The sequence below is a fragment of the Vanellus vanellus genome (assembly GCF_965231255.1).
Source record: "Vanellus vanellus genome assembly, chromosome: 11".
NCBI classification, from domain to species: domain Eukaryota; kingdom Metazoa; phylum Chordata; class Aves; order Charadriiformes; family Charadriidae; genus Vanellus; species Vanellus vanellus.
The window spans coordinates 9,369,127-9,391,002 of record NC_138916.1 but is presented as its reverse complement, the minus strand read 5'-3'; the positions used below and the strand labels follow the sequence as shown (position 1 = coordinate 9,391,002).

At 38.9% G+C, this 21,876-nt stretch overlaps 1 long non-coding RNA gene across 1 annotated transcript in view; it reads left to right on the top strand.

Moving 5' to 3' along the window:
• The window catches only part of LOC309676103, a 112,693-nt gene that overhangs the window by 9,520 nt on the left and 81,297 nt on the right, over window positions 1–21,876 (top strand). Inside the window, exon 3 of the long non-coding RNA XR_014269565.1 lies at window positions 9,303–9,364. This is a non-coding gene — a long non-coding RNA (uncharacterized lncRNA). The remainder of the gene's footprint in view (window positions 1–9,302; window positions 9,365–21,876) is intronic.

Genomic DNA, 21,876 nt, shown 5'->3' with positions numbered 1-21,876 from the left:
AAATTCTTTCTTTTGTTTGTTTTACGTCATCTTACGTGGTACTCCTACTTTATTCTTTTATTGTGAAAATAATGACTAGTCATTCCCTGTTCAGCCATATTTCCTTAAAGTTATCTCTTTTCAACTAAAATGTTATTTTATTTTGTTTCCCGCTGTGTAGAAGCTTTTTCATATCTGTTGTCTCTTTCTAGTAAAGATCTTAATCAAACAAATGATCTAGAATTAGAAAGTACCAAACAATCTCAGGGCAATACACTCTGTCCTCCAATCCATTGGCAGAAAAGTAATGAGGGAAAAAAATATTGAAAAAGATTCTTCAAGAGTAGATACAATTCAGGATCTGAATCTGTATGCCACTCCATACTCCTTCCAGTAGTGGATATAATGTGCTTTCAAAGCTTGAGAAGAAGTGTTAAAGACAAAGTATAATTAAAGATGGAGATTAAAAAAAAAAAAGTGACAAAACGTGAGATGTGCTTGCCCAAGTTAGATCATAGCCCATTAAAAGGTATTTAAAACAATAACTTGTTTGTACAGGTGCTGTGGGTAAGGAACTGCCTCAAGGAGAGAGGAGAGTGGGTTCTGTTGAGAGGGGAAGTACTGGGTGAGAAGGGAGGTTACAAATAAAGTACCTTGGTGATCAGCCAGGGGACTGGATGTGTTTTATAAATTTATTAATGACTTCGGCATAAAAAGACAGAGAACGTTGAGGAAATTTGATGATGATATACAGTTCAGACCCATTTCTAATGCAGAAAGGGCAGGAATATCTTAAAAGAAGAAATGGATGACCTCCAGGTATGGAGTAATAGGAACAGGCTGAAAGTTAATGGGATGAAGTGCAAGGTCATAGAATCATAGAATAGTTTAGGTTGGAAAGGACCTTGAAGATCATCGAGTTCCAACCCCCCTGCCATAGGCAGGGACACCTCTCACCAGACCAGGTTGCTCAAGGCCACGTCCAGCCTGGCCTCGAACACTTCCAGGGATGGGGCTTCAACAGCCTCTCTGGGCAACCCGTTCCAGTGCCTCACCACCCTCAAAGTGAAAAACTTCTTCCTAATGTTTAATCTGAACCTGCCCTCTTCCAGTTTAAAGCCATTCCCCCTCATCCTATCACTACATGTCCTAGTAAAAAGTCCTTCCCCAGCTCTCCTATAGGCCCCCTTTAGGTACTGGAAGGCCGCAATAAGATCTCCCTGGAGCCTTCTCTTCTCCAGGCTGAACAGCCCCAACTCTTTCAGTCTCTCCTCATAGGAGAGGTGCTCTAGCCCTCGCGTCATCCTCGTGGCCCTCCTCTGGACACGTTCCAGCAGGTCCATATCCTTCTTCTGTTGGGGACTCCAGAGCTGGATGCAGTGCTCCAGGTGGGGTCTCACGAGAGTGGAGTGGAGGGGCAGAATCACCTCCTTTGACCTGCTGGCCACACTTCTGGTGCAGCCCAGGATACAGTTGGCCTTCTGGGCTGTGATCGCCCATTGCTGGCTCACGTTGAGCTTCTCGTCAGTCAGCACACCCAGGTCCTTGTCCTCAGGGCTGCTCTCCAGCCATTCCCTGCTGAGCCTGTATTTGTGCTTGGGATTGCCCCGACCCAGATGTAGGACCTTGCACTTGGCCTTGTTGAACTGCATGAGGTTGGCTTGGGCCCACCTCTCCAGCCTGTCCAGGTCCCTCTGGATGGCATCCCTCCCCTCTAGCGTGTCTACTTCTCCAAACAACTTGGTATCATTGGCAAACTTGCTGAGGGTGCACTTGACCCCATTGTCCATGTTGCTGACAAAGATGTTGAACAGTACAGACCCCAGTAGCAACTCCTGAGGAATGCCACTTGTCACTGCTCTCCACTTGGACATTGAGCTGTTGACCGCAACTCTTTGAGTGCGACCGTCCAGCCAGTTCTTTATCCACTGAGTGGTCCATTTGTCGAATCCATGTCTCTTCAAATTAGAGACCAGGATACCATGTAGGACAGTGTCAAATGCTTTGCACAAGTCCAAGTAGATGACATCAGTTGGTCTTCCCTTGTCCACTGCTGCTGTAACCCCTTCGTAGAAGGCCACCAAATTTTTCAGGCATGACTTGCCCTTGGTGAGAGTTTCCGGGAGGATCTGCTCCATGATCTTGCCAGGTACAGAGGTGAGACTGACTGGCCTGTAGTTCCCTGGGTCTTCCTTCTTTCCCTTTTTGAAAACAGGGGTTATGTTTCCCCTTTTCCGGTAGGCAGGAACCTCGCCAGACCTCCATGACTTTTCAAATATGATGGCTAGTGGCTTAGCGACCTCATCTGCCAGTTCCCTCAGGACCCGCAGATGTATCTCATCAGGTCCCATGGACTTGTGCACCTTCAGATTCCTCACACTTGATCTTCACCTACAGTGGGCAGTTTTCCATTTTCCCAATCCTTGTCTTTGCATTCTGTGTCGTGGGCAGTGTGGCTGCAGTCCTTGCCAGTGAAGACTGAGGCAAAAAAGTCATTGAGTACCTCAGCTCTGTCTCTGTCCCAGGTAACCAGTTCTTGCGTTTCCTTCTGCAGAGGGCCCAGTTTCCCTAGTCTTTCTTTTCTTGCTGACATACTTACAGAAGGATTTTTTGTTTGTCTTAATGTCCCTGGCCGGATTTAGTTCTATCTGGGCTTTAGCTTGTCTAACCCGATCCCTGGCTGCTCGAACGATTCCTCTGCATACCTCCCAGGCTACCCGCCCCTGTTTCCACTCCCTATAGGACTCCTTTTTCCTTTTGGTCATGTCCAGGAACTCCTTGTTCATCCATGCAGGCCTTTGGGATCCATGCAGGCCTTTGGGATCCATGCAGGCACTTTGGGATCACTGACAATTTTCGATATAAGCTGGAAGCTCATTGTTTGGAAACGATGGAGGAAGGGACAGACCTGAGTATGTCAGGTGATCACAGGATAGCTAGTAGCCCACAATATGTTCCAGGCACAAAAGGGCAAATGGAATTTGAGATTGACCAAGTCTTCCCAGTTGAAAGAAGGAAGTGTTTGTGCCTGACAAGGCATGATAAAGCTGTATTTGAATACCATGTACAACTCCAATTTTCCTTGTTTAAAAAAGGGGAACTCAAGCTGCAATAAATCCACAGAAGAGTTACCAGGATCATGGGAATGATAAGCTTATCTGTAAGAAGAAACTAAATTGGCAATGGTTTATTTAGCCTAGCAAAATGAAATCTGAGATGTGACTTACAGATATGTCCATGGGAGAAAATACTTGAAAAACAGTGCTATTTAAAAGACAACAATTAAACACAAACAAATCAATATAAACTGGCCTTGAGAAAATTGGAGCTGCAGCTTAGATTTCTAACAGAAGAGCCAGGTTCTGGAGCAAGCATAGTGGGACAGAATAAGAAGAATGAACTAGTTTTATTACAGAGCTGTATCGATTTATTAGAGGAATACTACAGTGCACTTTTCTGTGGATGAAGCTGATGTCATGACCCAAAAATCTTACGGAGGAGTCTCATAATTTCTTGCTTGATCCTAAGTTACTCCTCTTTGGTTAGCGTTTGGATGGCAGTGTTTTAAGGGGTGTGTAGAAATTACATGAGATACTATTTTTGATTCAGTGGTTAAACTTGAGAATTGGTAATGCCTTAAGATATTATCACTGTAGTAGATCAAACTTTGATGCTGTATGGAAAACTAGCCTTTCTAGAAGGCCACAAAATTTACCAAATCTTCATGGTTTTGGAAGTGAAGGCATTAAAGTTGCACTAAAGGCCATCTGTCAATTACCCCTCTGAAAAACTAGCAAATCAATGTACAGAGCTAGAAGCTGCTCCACTGTGCCAACATTTATTCCAAATTTCATGAATTTCCAGATTTTCATGTGCTCTGTTGTAATTTATTTTTTATAAAATTCATTTTTCACCAATGAAGAGTACAAATGGTGTACTTACTCCACTTAATGCATTTAGATCAACAGGCAATTTTACTTCTCAATGAAGAAAATATTTCACATTCCGAGTTTAACTTGAGTTTATAACTTGCTCAAAAATACCTTTGCTGAAGTCCCTTCTTATCTGCTTCCATCTCTGAGCACCCAAGGAAGGAAGGTATCGTGAAACCAAAATAACTTTCTTCTCAATGAAACGGACTGTCTTAACTTACAGCCAAAATCTTGTTGATAAAATTGTCGACATATTTATGGTCTAACCAGAATGACATGGTATTCAAAGAAGAATTTTTTGTAAGTATTTCCCATTCATAACAATAGAATGCAGCAGTGTATGAAAATAAATATGTTGTGTAGACATAAATATAGACATCAATCAGTGTTTTATGTTCTTTGGTCAAGATAAGTTGTACTTTTGAAATCCTCTAAAAGCTGCTGTAATACTTCTATTTCAGAAGAAAAACAATTGTCCTGCTGGCAGGATTAAGCCCATGACAGCTTTTCTCCTTAATTTTTCTCTTTTTGATGTGCCATGTCACCATAGGTTCATATATGTAAGATTTTTAAAGCCCAACAATGCCAAAACTCCTCCTCTTCTTTTAGCCAGATGTTTCATTTTAGAAACATCTTTTTCAATGAAGGTAAAGTAGATTCAAACTTTTGAAAAGTGGATTACCATAAAATAAATATCCCTGAAATAGTTGCAATTGAAATTTAAGTTCTGACTGAAACAAAAAATGACACCAAAGGGGCTTTTAAATGATGATTTCTGTGCTAATTCACTAAATTTTTTTTCATATGCTAACATTTGCGCAGCTGTGTTTGTAATATATCCCGAAAAATTTAAGATGCATTACTTAAGATATATTTCTATGCTTCTTGTGGTTTTAGAACTTCTCTTGAAAGAAGGGCTTTTGTTCAAGGAATTTGCTATGCTCATTACTCACAGGAAGGATGGTGATGTTTTTCTCAACATTATGTCTCAAAAAAAAGTAGTTTGTAGAATCCACAATCTCCAAGTTTGCCTACTGGCTTGACACAGTAACAGTTTTCCATGTGAAGCTTTCATTTTGTTTGACTTCTGCAGTGGGGGAAATCACTGAGTGCACTGTACTGCAGATAAACATGAGTAACACCGTTGATCAGATCTTCCAAATTAAATACAGAAGTACCGTTCTTTTATTTATGCATACCTAACCTACATACAATGCAGGTTAATGCATTCTGGCATTTCCACACATCTCATCTCTCCTCTAGCATCCTAATTTGGCTCCATATTCACAGATAATCTGACCTGTGTGCAGCTATCTTGAAGTTTTTGGTATATAGGTCAGTTAACAGTTCCTTAGTGAATAGTTAAATAAAGTGACTGTTTTCTTATGGTCATCTAAATAAGAACATAAGAAACACCTTACTGCATAGGAGCTCTGTGGCTCCAACCATTGCAACAGGAGATACTCTATGGGGAGTGCACCTGAGCCTAGCCACTTGCTGTGGTCCATTCTCCTGAGACTCCCCAGCATCTGCAGCTGTTGTATAGGGATATCAGTGTATACAGCCCACCAGTAATCATTGTATACTGTCCACCTATGGACCTGTTCTAGTGGGAGGTGTCCCTGTCCATGGCAGGGGGGTTGGAACTAGATGTTCTTTAAGGTCTCTTCCAACCTAAACTATTCTATGATTCTGTTGTCCGTGAATTTGTATAATGCCTTTCTGAACCTGCTGGTACGCTCTGTCCTTGCCACTTCCTGTGGCAGCAAGGTCAGGAAGTATACTGCCCATTGTACTTTATATGTTTTGTATTATATATTCATTCAGTGTTTCCCAATAGCCCGAAAATTGCAGGATTTTTGTGAATAAAATTTCTGCATTCATTTTTCACACTTCCTTCATCATTTTGGGAATCCTGATTGTATTCCCCCTTGATCTTCTCTCCAGATTGATAAATCCTAGGCTTTTTGGTCTCTCCCTGTAGGTCAACTGCTGCAAACAGTTGATCACTTAGCTGCTCTCTCTATACGTTCTATAATTCTACTATTTCTTTTTCAAGATGCAAAGAATCAGAGCCCTTGTAATTTCTGATGCTGAGTTAACATGTGACATTGCTGATTTCCCTAAGGCCATATTTCATTTTCTGTCAGGCTTAATAGTGTCTTACCTTTTGTGGTTAAAGATAATGATAAATTCACTGAATTTCAATTCTCTAGAAAATGGACATTGCAGTAGAAGGATTAAAAGTAGTATAGCTGTTGACAAAATAAACCCAGAGAGCTAAATATATAGTTGTTAAGGCTTCCCAGAAGGAATCAAGTTTGACTGGATATGGAACTGAACTACCAGAACTTGAAAAAATAGGTGAATGAAATCTATACATGTGAAAATAGAGTGAGAGTTTGATAAAGCTCTCTATAACTTTACAACTTATTTTTAAATTAATGTAAGTTGATTGTATCTTAATGAGAAAGCTGTAGCCATCTGTATGAAACATGGAAATAACTAGATTATTTTGAACAGCTTGTTAAAGCAGTTGCAGGCTAGCTCATAAAAAACCTTTTCCAGTGCAATAGTCCTATGACATGGAAAGGCTATAAAAATTTAGCAGCTTTGAATGTGACCTCATCATTAATTGTGGCTTCTTTATTGATGATTTAGAACAAAGCATGGCTGTAGTGCTGCTCGGGCTGATGCACCCCATAGTTTATACCTATGTGGAGTAATCACCCTGCCCTTGTACTGTACTTCCTGTGCAATTTTAAAAAAATGAAAACAATCCAGTCTTCTCTTCTTGATTGGTACTGAAGGCTGTGATTATGAATTTCCTGAATGGAAATTTCTTTCTGAGCTAAGAAGCTGACTCTGCTCTTAATTCCAATAAAACTATTTTAATACAAAAACTCTAAATATAACCCATAGTGTTCTGGAAGAGTTACCTTAGTAAGTCCAAAAGACACCCTTACTTGAGTCTTCCCCCCCCATCTCATTTTTGGTCTTGTCAAATATTGTTGCTAAACTACTCTTCCTTTTCTAAGCTTCAGCTTCTCTTGCTCTCCCACTGTCACCCTCTCTATCTCATCAGAACCAAACTCCTGATGTCTACAGATTATAACAGTTCATATTTTTCCACTTTCCCTCATTTTCTCATGTTTACTTGCTTCCTTCTTTCTCCAGCTTTTTCTCCTGACACAGGTGTTCTCTCTTATTTTGGAATGGTCTTAAAAAACAATATAAGGAAACATAGTTTTATCTTCAGTGTGGCAGCCGTGGTGTACTTCACATGCTTAGGGAAAAGCGGGTACAAAAATAAGTTACCAGGAGGTACAAATGAAAGGGAGACCACAATTCATTAGGTATGCTTTGTTAGCTGCCTTTGTCACCGCTCCAGTTCTGAGTTGTGGTTTGGGCCGAACCGGCCACTGGGCGAACGACAGATGCTCCCCACTACCTCTCTTCAAAGAGAGAGGCAGGAGAGAGACTTGTGAGTTTAGAAGGAACTAAACTACTTTAATGAAATATTAATAATAAAATAAAAAAGAAATCATGAAATATATACAAAATCATATCAAGCTCCCAGCATGACAATCACATCACTGGCTGGCACTGGGGAAGTCCCAGACTGGACTGAGTGATGGACAGGAACAGGATTCTGGATCTGGATTCAGGATTGGGATCGAAGGCAGATGAACAGACAGGGTCCGCCTCTGACACAGGCCATTGAAGAAAGAGGGCTGACCCTTTGATCCTTCAGCTTTTATAATGAGCATGAGGCAGATGGGATGGAATACTCTGTTGGTCAGTTTTGGGTCACCTGTCCTGTCCAGTCCTCCCCGCAGGTGGGACCCCACTATGCTTTTCCGCTTCCGACCCTCCAACGGGGCAAATAACAAAGTTGGTTGGCCTTGGGGGTTATAGCAATAAGTATAAGCAAGAGCCTCTGTGCGTACCTGTTTATTGCTTGGCATCAGCTATAAACATAGGTCTTACCCCTTTGAGAGCACAGTGTCTGCACAATATGCTGTTAATTTCAGTAGTTAGAAGAGGTCTAGCTAAAAAGTAAAGTTACTGAACAAAATTGGTCCTGTTTTACCTCAAACCAGAACATTCTGCCATAAGGGGAACTTCAAGATGCAGTTACAGGTAGAAGAGAAAAGGCCAAGTTAACTCGTACTTACAAGAGTTAGTAGTGTGTAAGAGAACACACAGTAGTTACCATGGAATGACAGACATTTGAGGTATATATATTGCTCAGATATAACCTAGATTTCAGGTAACCTCCTGGTAGTCTGTGAGTCATGCAGATAACTTTCTGTTTGACCGACATTATAATCCACCTCTGGTTGCCAAATTGATCGCCGTAAAGTACAGAGTGCCCTCACCAGGCAAGTGCTGAAGCATCTGCCCAGGGCTAGCATGGGGTTATCATCCTGTAAGAAACCTGGAGGCTGGAAGGAAGCAGAGGCACTATGGCTGAGTAGTGAGGGCCACGAACAAAGCTAGCTTACTGTTCCACTAGAAAAGGGAAAGAAACCTAGCTGTGATTTTTTGGTTTTGCTTTAAAAAAAGAAAAAGTAGTCTTGGGCATACACAAGCAGTAACAGAGGCGGAATGGAAAAGGCTACCTATAGTTTTGACTTGTTTCCTTTATCGTTTTAAAGACAGTGCAATGTTTGGTCTATAGCTGTGCCTTGCACCAATGAAGCCATGCAGGCAGCTTCACTGCCCTGTCTCCTTTACATTTCAGGTATCATCGCCTCTGCTGATGTATGTTTCATTCCTTCCTTCTCCCGTGACTTGTTTATCTTCTCAGCTTCATGTAAACTGACTGTATTTCTCTAGCCAAGCCCGGAAAGTGGAAAGAAATTAGTATATTCGGCTTCTTTAGAGAAAGAATGAAGAGAAATATACAAGGAAAATAACAAATTGGGAACAAATATGTAGTTCCTCTTTTCTCTCTATTTTGCTATTCATTCCCTGGAGTGTAGGAATAACTCATTTCCACCTGTGGTGCTAGTGCTAGCACTTTAAAGTCAAAACCACATATCCCATGGTTCCCCAGGGCACTTCCTAGGAGTAGAAAGAAACAGCTCAGAAGCTTTGAGAAGGCCGTGTCTCAAGGGAAATGTTTAGCAGAGGTAGGACTGTTTACAGTCTTGCATATTTGTTCTGCGATACATATAAGATAATGTCCTTCACTGAAGTTGATAAAATTGAGGTGAGCTGAGTTAACCCTTCAAAAATCTTAGGTTTCCACCTCTCTTACTCCATAGCAATGTATGTGTTTCACTCCAAGTTATTGTTAGTCTTTACTGCACTCTGATCTTACAATGGGAGGCTAGAGGGACAACTCCTGATAGTAAGAGACTAATTTCTGATTCTGTGTTCTAGGTACTGAAATACAGAACTGCTGATATATCTACTAGTTGAAAACCTTGATGCTCTGATGGTAGGTGAGTGCATGAAAACATATTTCTGCAGTGCTTTGTCTGGGGGTAAGAGTAGTGCTGTGCATCAGATGGAAGTAACTTCTCTGTGATTTACTCATGTGGACTGTGTGATCTGATAGAGAGTTATAATCTGTATAAGTACATAGATTATTAATGGTAATATGCTTACCTAGTTCTGTTTACGTTACTGCCAAAACATTGTTGATTTCAGTAACTCTTTGTAGCAGTGGATTTTACAGATTATATGAAGAAACGTTTCCTTTTCTTAGTTGTAAACTTAACTAAATGAAACTGGGCTCTATGTGTGTGTACATAACTCTTGACCTTGCATTCTGAGAAGTGGAGCAGGTCCTCTTTTTTCTTCAAAAGATCTTCACTTGATTAAAAAGTTTTTGTTGCTTAAGTTCTGCTAGTCACATCACATACAGCAAAAATAAACACACCAGCTGATGAATGGAGGACAAGTTACGAAGCTGGGAGAGGGGGGTTGTCACCTACATCTGTGCAGGAAAATTAAGATTTATTCTTGCTTTGTTTCTGTTTGCAGTATGTTTCTTGCAGCCAAGCTGAACTTCTACATTTAAACACATAATTTGCGTATACGCTTAATTTTAAATACAAGGATAATCCCATCACTTACATTGAGTTCATTTGTAAGACTTTGCTGGGTCAAAGCTTTAATCACACACATTTTTTTAAGTCCTGCAACACTTTAAACAATGATCCAGGCATAGGATCTTTGCATTGACCTCCTAACGTAACAGGAGCAGCATTTGAGAGTCTTATTTTACTTAGCAGATTTGAAAATTAATTAAAGTTAACTATGAAATGTTTTTGTTGGTAAATGTCTAAGTACATTTCAAGTTAGGGTAAGCATCATTATTGTCCCTTTACACCTAAGGAAACTGCAACATGTAGAAGTTAAATGCTTGCAAGAGTATTAGAACCAGGAAAACTTACGAATGTCTTATTAGTTCATCCCCTGAATCAGGCTGGAGACTTAGCCACAGGCCCAGACTGCTTCAAATTTCTGGCTAAATATACTTTCATATATCTTCATAATTCTTGCTCCCTAATCAAAGTAGATACAAAAATTAGAGGCCCAGACATATATGATTCTGAAAGTTTTGTTGTTGAGTTTGCTGGGGGTAAGAGTGAACATTCAGTTCCTAGAAGGTATCTATCCTTTATTGTTTTCCTTGTTTCAGGTGTGTTCTATTTCCCAAGCCTATACAAGAAATCTACTATTTAACAGTTTGATTAGAGGAAGGTTAACCTGGGGGGGGGGTTGATAATTTATATACTGCCTCTTTCTAGTCAAAGTTGTTGATTTTTTTGTGTGATTTTCTGGAAGCATCACTAACTCTTCATTTCTGACTAGTTTACGTATTTGAGGGGGAAAAGCAGACTAGCACTGGAAACAAAAAATATGTTTTTTGTTAAATTAGCCGTGTTGTTAAAAAAAACAGGCTATTAATGGCAACCAAAATATTCCAATGTTTGTTGGACCTCCATGTATTTGAATCATTCAGTTGAAAGGATTTGAAGGCCAGGCTTGTATTCCACTTGAGAGATAGTAGTGACAGAAAATGATCGCACTTCAGTTAGGTATTTCTTCAAGTTACCCAAAGGCATAATATTTGCAACCCCTACTTAAATACCCAGTGAAATTAATTTAATTGTAAGGAAGCTATTTCATATTGTTATGGCACTGTGTGTCTTCACATTTGACAAATACCAGCATGTAACCTTTTAATTGAAAATTACTTTGGGGATCCTGCCAGAAACTGCAAACTGAAAACACTAACCCCCATTACTGAGTCATGTAATACAATAGGTACAAAGTCAGGTGTCCTTGATGGGCACACTCTGGGGCTGTGTGGGTGGGAAGTTCTGTGTCCTTCCAGAATGAACTTCCTTCTGCTACAAAGGCTGATTATACAGTTTAAGGATCGTTTCGTTATTTCTATATACAGATACTTGTAAGAAGGTAAACTGATTTTTTCCCCCTTAAAGAAGTGCTTTTACTTGATATTGTTTAATGCAGGAGTAGTGCTTCAAGGGGAAGAAAAGTTTCTTTTTTTTTTTTATGTCTGGATTTTTGGAATATCTGGATTTTTATACGGGGCGGGGGTGTGAAGGGAGGGGAGGGACACAGGGAGGAGAAGTATTCCTTTGCATTTTCCAAAAGAATTGGAGTTGGAAGCTGCAATAAGGTGTGGGATTAGTGAAGATTTCCAGTAGCAATGGCTGTGCGCAGCACAGGTCGTGCAGCCACAGTGGTTCCTAAGAGAGGATGAGTGCAGCCAGCTCCAGACCACGCCACGCCATAGGGATTGTGTAAGGGTTTCATTTAGCTCTGTGAAAGGTTCTTAGTTAAAAGCTGCTGAGTGTTACTATTTCGTCTGTAACTGTGTTTTCAGAAGTACTTTCTAAACGTGAACTTAAATTGATGATGATCCTTGACAGTTCCAATGTTATTGTCCAGAGTTGGGTACCCAGAAGCTGAGACAAAAGATGGGTTTTTCAGACCCTCATAGTGATTGGCTGTTCTGAACACCACAGCTGTAGGAAAGTGGAAGATAAGAGTCCACAAAGCATAAATTTTTACTCTGCTAATGTAATTCATGGAGAATTCCCAGGATATTACCCGCTGCCAGTTAAAGGCTTTTCAGTGTTGCAGGCAAAACTAGATTTCACTGTCTTGAGGAGTTAGGAGGACAGGACCTGGGCTGTATCTGAGCTAAGAATGGAAGGTTAAGGTTGACCTAGGGAATAGAGACCTGATGAAAAGGATTTGGTGTTCTCTGGTGCTTCGAAGGTGGTGACTGCTGTTGCTTCTTTGAAGCTTTTTCCTGCCTTTGCTGGAAGTGAAAGGAGAACGAACAACACTGGCTTCTTAAGGGTTTGCTGTATAAAACCAGTTCTCAGAGTTATAGCTGTTTTGCTTTCATTGCATTTAGTTGAAATGAGTGAATGGGTTCAAAATTTAATGACAGATGGAAAGAAGGATAGAGCATGTGATTGGGTAAGCTTCCTCCCCCTAGGAGACCAGCCTGAACTGAAGAAAAGTTAGTTTTAACTCGGTGTATTTACAATTCAGAATGTGCAGCTTAAAAACCTCTTTTGAACAGAGGGAAATTTTACAAGATGGCATGCATGAGTGCTGAAAAAACTTTTGTGTAAAAATGTGACCCATGGTTTGGTCAAAGTAGAATGCATATAAACTGATCTCATGCACATTCTCTTGAAAAAGCATGCAGTGGTATTTACCTTTCCAGAAGGGAGACTCAAGCAAAGCGAGGAATTGTATCTACATTGTCCTGTGGCCTGGTAGGGGAGCATGCTGCAGCTTTAAGTGATTTGTGTTGGTAACTCCTCTTTGCATGGTTAAGTTTCGTGGAGTCCCATAGCTGCTGGGTGGTTATATATAAAGGTTGGAATTTTGGTTTCTAAATACTTTCAAATGCAGTGTAGTATTTAACAGGAAATAATAAAAAAAAAATAAAAAAAAAACTTGGCAAGTAAGGAAGAATTCAGTCTGTCAATAAACTGAATGTGTTTCAATACCCTGTGAATGGGAAGTAATAGGGGATATTGTATGAAAGCAGGGGTTAAGCTGTGATTATAGGAATAGGAAGGAATACACAAAACTTGGCTCTGTGAGTATGTGCTGCGGAAATACCTGTGCCAAACTAAAGGAACATAGAGCCTCTGGAATTAGATCTGGAAATAAGCTGTAGTTAGTTACTATTACATGCCTGGTTTGTGCATGTCATATGCAGATAAATTTTCTGAAAGGATCTACTTACATAAACATTTTGTCATGTAAGTAACGTTTGTTAATGCTGCATCCTCAGTTAGGTCACTCATGTGAGGTACCAGAATTAGGCCACAAGCTAGTGCTGGTCAGCTTCTCTTTTCAAATCTGGTTGTTTAAGTCTTGTGGCCAAAATGAAAATGGAATGCTTCCCACCACCCTAGCTTTACTAACAATTTTGGTTTTGTGAAAGGTCAGCACATGTATGTGTCTTGTAACATTACACATTGCCTTTACTCAAAAATTCACATGCACAGGGAAACTGACAAAACAGTTTATTTTGGAAAATTAGTAAATCCAAATGATGGATACCATGTGTCAAAATAATCCTTGGTGCACGTGCTTGCATTTTCACATGGACGTTTTTGAAAATTATACTGTGGAAACTAAATAGAGAATCAGTTTGCCAGGGAGCAGGCTTAAGATGCTTTTCTGTACAGACTGCAAGATGTGGTCCCTTTTACTAAACATGAAAGCAAAAGTAGTTCCATCTTTAGCCCTTTGCTGTTGTTCTCCAGAGGTGCCAAACAAAGATCTAGAGGACCAGTTAGTGGAGTTGGGCAGAGGATTAAGGCTGAAATTTCAGAACAAAAGATGCGAGAATAGTTAAATGGACTTTAGGATTCATTTCACATTCCTTGAGCACTCTGAAAACTTGGGGCGTATAGTTGAAGCTGGTTCAATTCTAGAGCCAGTGGAGAGAGACAGGTATCTCCAGGAGGAGTTTATTTGATGTTCATCCTGTATATTCTAAAAGAGAAGTAGTGATGGAGGATGTTATAGGAAAAGTTCTTGGCCTCTAAATGCTGACAAATATAGCACTGTTTAAAGAGGTGAATAGTCTTTCTCTTATCTGCTTGCTTTAAAACCTTAGGTAAATCACATGTGGAGCAATTAGTAACTTTCACCTTAATCAACTGTGAACAGAGAATGATTTTGGAGATGTTGAGACTGTGCTGCCCTGTGTGATTACATTTCATTGACAGTTTAAGGACAGGCTTGCATATTTTTATTTTTTTTTCAATAGCCCAAATACAGAAGTGCCTATAAGCTCTTTGCTGAACCTGTCCAGGGTGATACATAGTAAATCTTGAACTGGAAGAAGAATGCAGAGTTGCTGAGTTACAGGAAGTAACCAACAAGGATATGGACTTGTTTTGGTTACTTTCTTAGGTGTTTTGAATACAGTTAGTGGGACATTTCTGCACATACATTAACACGTATTTTGAAGTAGTAGCAGTCTGCTTCACCTGCACGATGTTCTACACGTGGGAATATATATGGAAGAGAGGTTGAGGTCTCTTTGGTAACAAGGTCCTAGCCTGCTTTTATTTTGATTCTGGTTAATGTTTGCTCAGTGAGCTGGGAATGGGAAATCCACCTTTGAAAGCATCATGTTAGTATCATGCTGACAACCAAAATCTCTTTTGTGGAGACTTATATTTGCTCAAACATTTTAAAAGTTTGGTAGAGTTGCATTTTCAGTCCTCTTCCTAAAGTACAAACAGGCTTACTACTGTCACTCTGCAATGTTGCCATGAGAACAGGGCATTGCCTGCCATTTTCCTTCTTATATATGCCTTAAAAAAGATGCTGGGACTGTAAAATAAATTACTGATTCGTAATTTAGCTTTAAGCAAAAGGAATATTTCAATGGTGACAGTTCTGGAAATGCTTTAACTTTTAAACGCTGACACCAAATAATAAGTAAAACTTTGTGATTAATGTTTCCAGAAGGGACTATTAACATTATCCTACATCTGTTCATGATATAATCTCCAAATGAAAAACACTCAGTTAAAAAAAAAAAAAAAGAAAAAAAAAAAGAAAAAAACTTAAAACCCTAAAGAAGTGTATGTTTATGCAGTGTTTCAGTGCAGACTTAACTCTAATGTGTGGACATCCTTGGTAAGATTTAACCAACTAATTTTTCATCTGATCATTATTTAGTCAAACCTCTATGGTACTCCTGAGGTTGCTTAAATTTCATTGACAACATGTCGTTTCATTTGCTGAAAAATGTGGTCATTTTAAATTACACTACATGAAAGAGCTTTTTATTACTCACAGTAAAATTAGCCATCATGTTTGATGAAAATACTTAATGGTAGATCAGGCATAAAGTTCTGTGAAACATCATTTCATAATTAGTTCTTGCTGATTTAAATATTTGAGATTGTATAGGAGGGTTGTTTTTCATGACTAGAAATAATTTGTAGGAGTCCCATCATCTTTTAGGAAACATTTAGGAGTACTGAAGCCGAATTTGTAGAACATATGGCAGCAACTCATTCAGAAAATAATTATTCTGAAAATAATTACCTGTATTGGTTAGGAATAATTTGCCTATTATAAGAAGAAGCTAAATTGACGTATGTCACCAAGATTAATTTCAGTCTGTATGTCTTGATCTCAAATTTATTTTACCTAATGAATAAAAGTTTATGGAATTTATGTGTTCTATGAAAATTTATGCTGAAAAATTATCCTTTTTTATGTCAGGTGGTGTTTTCGTTCATATTAAACTACAGTTTGTACCATGCCAAATACTTTCTAAAATGTGTAAATTGGCATTTCTGGTAGCTTTTTTAGGTTCCTGTTGAATAGTTATTTTGATCTCTGTTGAGTGCTATTTGCCATGAACAACGGATTCCCAGTTTTCCAGTTTTCTTGCTTTAGCTGGCATAAGAAATCAGTGATAACCTAACAGTTACAGGCAGTATCACTTAGAGTCCATGGTTTGATTTTTAATTTTTACTTTTTACAATGCATCTTTTAATTAATGCTCTTTCCTGCTAAAGTATGCTTACTTTAGTTTCATCAAACAACTCTGTTGTGGTTGGAGTACAAAAGTGAGTTGCAAATTGTGAGACATGGAACACAGGCTGCATATTGCTAGGTGTCTTATGCAGGTTTAACATCTGCATGTAGTAGAGCTAAAATACTGTCACAGGTGGTGTTGAGTATCATCCATGAAAAAAAAGAATGTATCTTCAAAATGAATGGTAGAACAGGAGCAACAGGTTGACTAGGAATCTCAAAAACCCCATTCAAGTGTTTAAAGTTAAATTAATGCCTTTATGCTTTGCTTGTGGTGGCCGTGCTTCAGGCTAATCTCTCTGTTTGCTAGAAACCAAGCAAGTCTCCTTTAAAATATGTTGAATTGAAGGTTGTTCCATAATTTATCTTAGAACGCCATTGTTCAAGCCTCTATGGATAGATCAAGATTTATTCCAAGTAATTTTTGACAAGCAAAATCCAGACAACTCTGGACACAAGACTGTCCATCGTACTTAAACTGCCTGAAATGACTTTCATGACATTGACAGTATTTTAATGATGAAATCTAAACTTCAAATTGGCAAATGATTTGTTTAAACAACTGCTTATCTAAGACATGCAGGTATTTTTTAATTTCTCTCTGTTTACACATATACACACACAACTTGCATGCATTATATGCATGCAGTTCAGTAAGAATAGATCAGATTACTTGTCTTTCCAGGAATATGTAATACACTTAATATATGTCAATAAGAAAACCAAGTTAAAACACTAATTAAAATAAAAAGTACTCATATTTTTCACATAGTTTCTATTCGTAGTTATTGAATTAGAACAGAATGAGGACATTGCCATTTGGGGAAATATATTTCTTCATATATGGGCATAGAACTATTGAAGAAAATCTTCAGGTTCTTTTACTCTGCTTACAAAGTAACATCTCACATACATCACTTCAGCTTTGTGGGAATGAATGAACATATATTGTATATGATCATAGGAGATGACACTCAAGTTGGTTGTTCGTAGAGGTTTCTATTCTGTATGTTCCGACCAGACAGTGTGGCTCAGGTTGTCATCTTGTAAGCTGTAACTTGGGATGTTTGTACTGTTTTCCTCACTTCACTCACCTGTCCTGTTTAGAAAAAACTTGAAGATCTTAAATGAGCTAATATGGATTTTTTTTTCTTTTTTTAAACATTTTTCGAAAATGAAGAAAATGAGCCAGAGCAAGAAGGAGTTTTAATAAAATATATCTTTTCTGACTGCGTCTCCCAGTGCAAAGGTGTAGTTTGTCATTTTGTGTTCAGTCCTTCAGTCTAGCGTATTTGTTTCTGCGGATTAGAGGCTTGTCTACTGTGTCAGATTGTAATATGTCATAATTTGCACGGTTAAATTTTTTTCCTTTGCGTGGGGTTGTATAACTCATCTTTTCTGTTAGCATAAGTGATTGGGCATAACTGACTCCTTTCTGTTGTCTAATTATTCTGTTTTGACATATTTTTCTGTGTGCTTGAGCTCTGATAATGTGTGTGTGACATTTACCTTACAGAAGTGGCCCTCTTCATTGCTATTTATGTTGTCATGTTAAACCTGTTTCTGAGACCAGTTTGTCACTTAAGTACAGACAAAACGTTGTTCAACACGTGCAACACAAACAACTGCCAAACTTTAAACTTGTATGTTCATGTCAGGCTTCTTAGCCAGCATATTGAAACATCTGTGTGTGCTAGGCTTCTTTATACCCATGATTACTGAATGAACTTGGAAAGAGTGAGTAGGGGAAAGGAAACCTCCAGTGAGTATATATGGCAAGATTTTTGGCTTGCTGGTTATAAAAATGATTCGAGTAACAGTCTCTCAACCTGCTGAGGGCTTCGTAAGCTCATTGTCAACAGAATTTACTCAAAGGCCCTTCATGGCAAAGAGGAACATTCCTGATGAGTAAATAGAAATGGTGATTATCATGTTTTCCTACAAAATATTTCTGCAACCAAGGCAGAAAGAATATTGTTGAGGTATTTTTAGGCTTAATGCTACATGCATTGTTTACAGTTCAATTTCAGAGGGATTAAAAAGTAATGGTTGCAGAGTAAATTCAGATATAGCCTCCCCCCCCAGTCAGCTAAAGCAAAATTATTTAGGTATTTTAAAAAAATCATTCAAAGCTCTTTCTGCCACTCTGGAGAAAATGTAGACTTTAAAGCTGTAAACTGTAAAGAAGTTGTCTGTTTCTTTTTTTTTCATAGATTGGATTTGGTGGTTAAATTTCTTTTGGGGGAAACTGCAACCAGATGCACTGAGAAGTGCATTTTCATACGTAAATGCAACAGTGAATATGAGTTACTCTGGTGGTTATGCTCATCAGAAAAATAAAGGAAATAAGATAAATGGAAGGATAAACTTCTGTCTGAGATGACCTTGTGTTTTAAAACAAACAAACAAAAAAACCAACCTAAATATCTTTTCAGGACTGTCATATCCTTCAAGAAGTTATGTCTGTCCTTGGAAGCTCACTAACAGAAAAATTGTTAGCCTGCAACAAGTGCTGTCTATACTAGCAGGAAATAATGGGCATACTGTTGCTGGGAGAGGATGATGAAGGTTCAGGATGACTGTTTAAGGACTGAGTTTATATACAGGACCAGTGGGTTTTGTACATAGCTTAACCTGCATCATCATGGAACTAAACTCACTACTGGGCCTTTCTCTATAGTATAGTATCTGAGTGCAATAAAGGTTCATTTGGCCTTGATACAGGGTACAGATTGGTTAGCCTAAAGGCTAGGTGTGGTTGATCGAGCACAGAGGATGGGAGAGAGAAACTCTGTATATAAGACCTATGAATGCAGACTAACTTTCTATTGCACATAAGGCTAAAGATATCATCATTATCCTCAGAGCATCCTGCAAGAGAAAGGGCTCTTTCAGGTAAAAAGTAGTGTGTAATACACCCAATCAAGTGATACACCTTATGCAGTGCAAATCTTTGAAACATAGATCTTAGGCATAATGAGAATTGGCATAAAAGTACACAGAATTAGATATAACCTTGGATTTGTACTTGGTAGGTCTGGAAAGGAAAGGTTTCACATAAATTATTTGATTCACATGTGTACAATGAAAATTAGGAGAGAGAATGAATGCATGGGGAAGAACATTCTTAAAAGTGAGAGGAACTGGGCTGCAGAAGTGGTGAGTACTTTGTTGCTTGGAAATTCTGAAATGAGATTAAGAAAAACACTTGGAAGTATGATTATATGGGAACAATCCTACAGAATCCCTAAAAATTACTGATCTGGATAATCCGATAGGTCTTCTGAGCTCTCTTTCCCTATTTTAAGAACTCCTTTCTTCAATGGATGGTTGCTAGATTACCACTCTGTCAGGATAGTCTCCATGCAAATAGCTACTTTTTAGGGTTTTTTTGAGAGTTGTTTGTTTTCTTTGTAATGCTTTACACTTTAAGGAAAAGGATTATCTTGGTGTGTCTGAAATTGCCTGGCACATCTGGAACTCTAATTCTACCTAGAACAGCATTAGTAAAAGCCAAACGCATGCACACATTTTTAGAATGTATACTTACGCAGGATTTGTACATGACAAGAAAAATAGAGAATGTGGCATCTTCCAAGCAGGCTCTGAGCAAATATTCTGGACCTGAAAAGAATGTGCTTTCCAGTCTGAGTAGGTGTCCTGTTCTCTCATGTCTTATACTTAATTTCTCTGCATGGTTTCCCTGAATACTGGTACAGCTCTAGGTTTCCATTGATATAAACAAGAACAGAATTTGGCTTTTCATTCAACCAGTCCAGTTTAATTCAGTGGAAAACCAGATCTGTGTTATTAGTGTTCAGATGAATTACTTCAGGTTGGTTTCAGAATAGTAAAAGTAAGCAGAGTTTGAGCCAGAGTTTGATAACTGGTTTATATTTCTGTGATGTGGACTGAAGGCCCATAAGGGTTAAGAAGATAGAAGTCCCAAATTCTCCTTCATTTTACCTTAGATGAATCTGAGCCCAGGCCTCCAGAGGTGAAAGGCTAGCACATTAACTAGGAGCTTAAATGTGTGCTTCAGCACACAAACCTGCAGTATCTTTTGAAATCTATGCAGGTTTCTCCTGCCTGCTGTGCGTAATTTCAGAATATGCTGTCACCATTAAAGAAAAAAAACAAGTTTGCTCTTTCATCTATGCACCCCACGGCACCGATTGGGGGAATCAGTCCCCAGGCTCCCCTAAAATTTGTGATCTTTGGCTCCTGCTGTAAATTGATTCCGTGCTGTGCCTCCTGACATGTGAACTGGGTAAAATCCATTTTGAAGTCTTTTAAAACCTGGCATTAACCCTGTGGCATCCTCTTAAGTGCCGATGTTTTCTCATTATATTATTTACTGGGAAGAACTTGCCTTTAAAACTCTAGCAGCATTGCAAGCTAACTTGTTAAAATCTCAGTATTAAAGATAGACGCTATAGTGTGCTTTGAATTTCTCCTGAGACCTGATGTTGGGAAAAGTGAGTTCAATTAGTCATGAGTGAGGTGAGTGCCTCACTACTGTGCAAATTGCTGTGGGACCATTTGGCCCGTGTCTACTCATGATCCTCCCCCCTCATAAATACAGATGTGTAAAGTAGTCAATATTTTGTTTAAACTTATCTTGGACTGATTATCTGAAACCCTCAAATTTTTTTTTTTGCTTCAGTGCCATGTAATAAAAAGACTATTAAATTTTTCAGATTTTTCCCCCTGCTCTCTTGTAGGGAAAGTAATAATGTCTCTCTCTTTACATTTATTCCGTATGACTTGGTTCACTGCCCACTGAAATGAAGTGGCCTTTGGGATTAAAACATAGTAATGTTTTACTCAAGAGTTTGGGACAGGAAGTCAAAATGAATAACTATTTGAAAACTTTAGGGACTTTTAAGTAGTCAGAACTTAGTTCCAAAGAGAACATGGCTTTGGACAAGATAGCAAAACCAACAGAAATTCTTTAAGGATAGAAATGAGTTGCAACCCTGTCTTAAGACAACAGTACTGGCAGTGGAGTACCCTTGCACTATAAAATCGTAATAAAAGGGATTTGAATTTGAACTGGTGGTCTTGCATGCTGGCAGGTGCTGCTTGCTTTTGTGCAAAAGACTAATTGTGAAAATGGCCTCTCTGTTCTTTAAGCACTTACTCACTTTGGTTCTGTTTTCGAAAGAAGAGCTGAGCTGCTTTTTCCCTTCAAGGAAGCCACGCTCAAACCAACTGGACGCTCACTGGAGCAAGATTTTGAGAACTTGCCAAAGCTACATCATTTCGTCTCCATCTGTGTAGATGTCTGGCATACGGTTTAGTTGGTAGCAACTGATAAGGCATAATATTGCTTGTTGTTGTATACTAAACATGAGGTGAAACTGTATTTCACTTTTCCTTTGAGAAAAAGGCTGGTAATACAGGGCTTGTCAAGACCCTTTCCTGTGTTTGATAGCTTTATCACAGCCCCTGCTCGAAAGGTTAAATGTTTTGGATTACACAGAATGTACATTATATGGAGGGCTTACTATAAATCAACAAGGCAGGTATGTTAAACACAGAAAAATATCTACAGCTGTTCTCTTACTCATCCTGCTTGTTATTTAACTCGGTCTCTACCCAAAGGAATATTTTTAGTTGTACTGTCAACAGTTTCAAAACAAAGAAGCAACTACAACTGGCAAATGAGGAACCCAGCTGGTGCTATGTTTAGGCTCCCAATGAATATACTCTAATCCTGACACCTGCAAGCTATTTAATCAGGATTTACAATTGAACATGAAGGATGAGAGGTCCAGAGGGCTGTGTTCTTGGTGTTTTGATTGCAAATGATGGAGAAAAACTTTGTTATCGGATGTTGTAGTTATTTGAAGTTTGGTGCCCTCTAACCCAT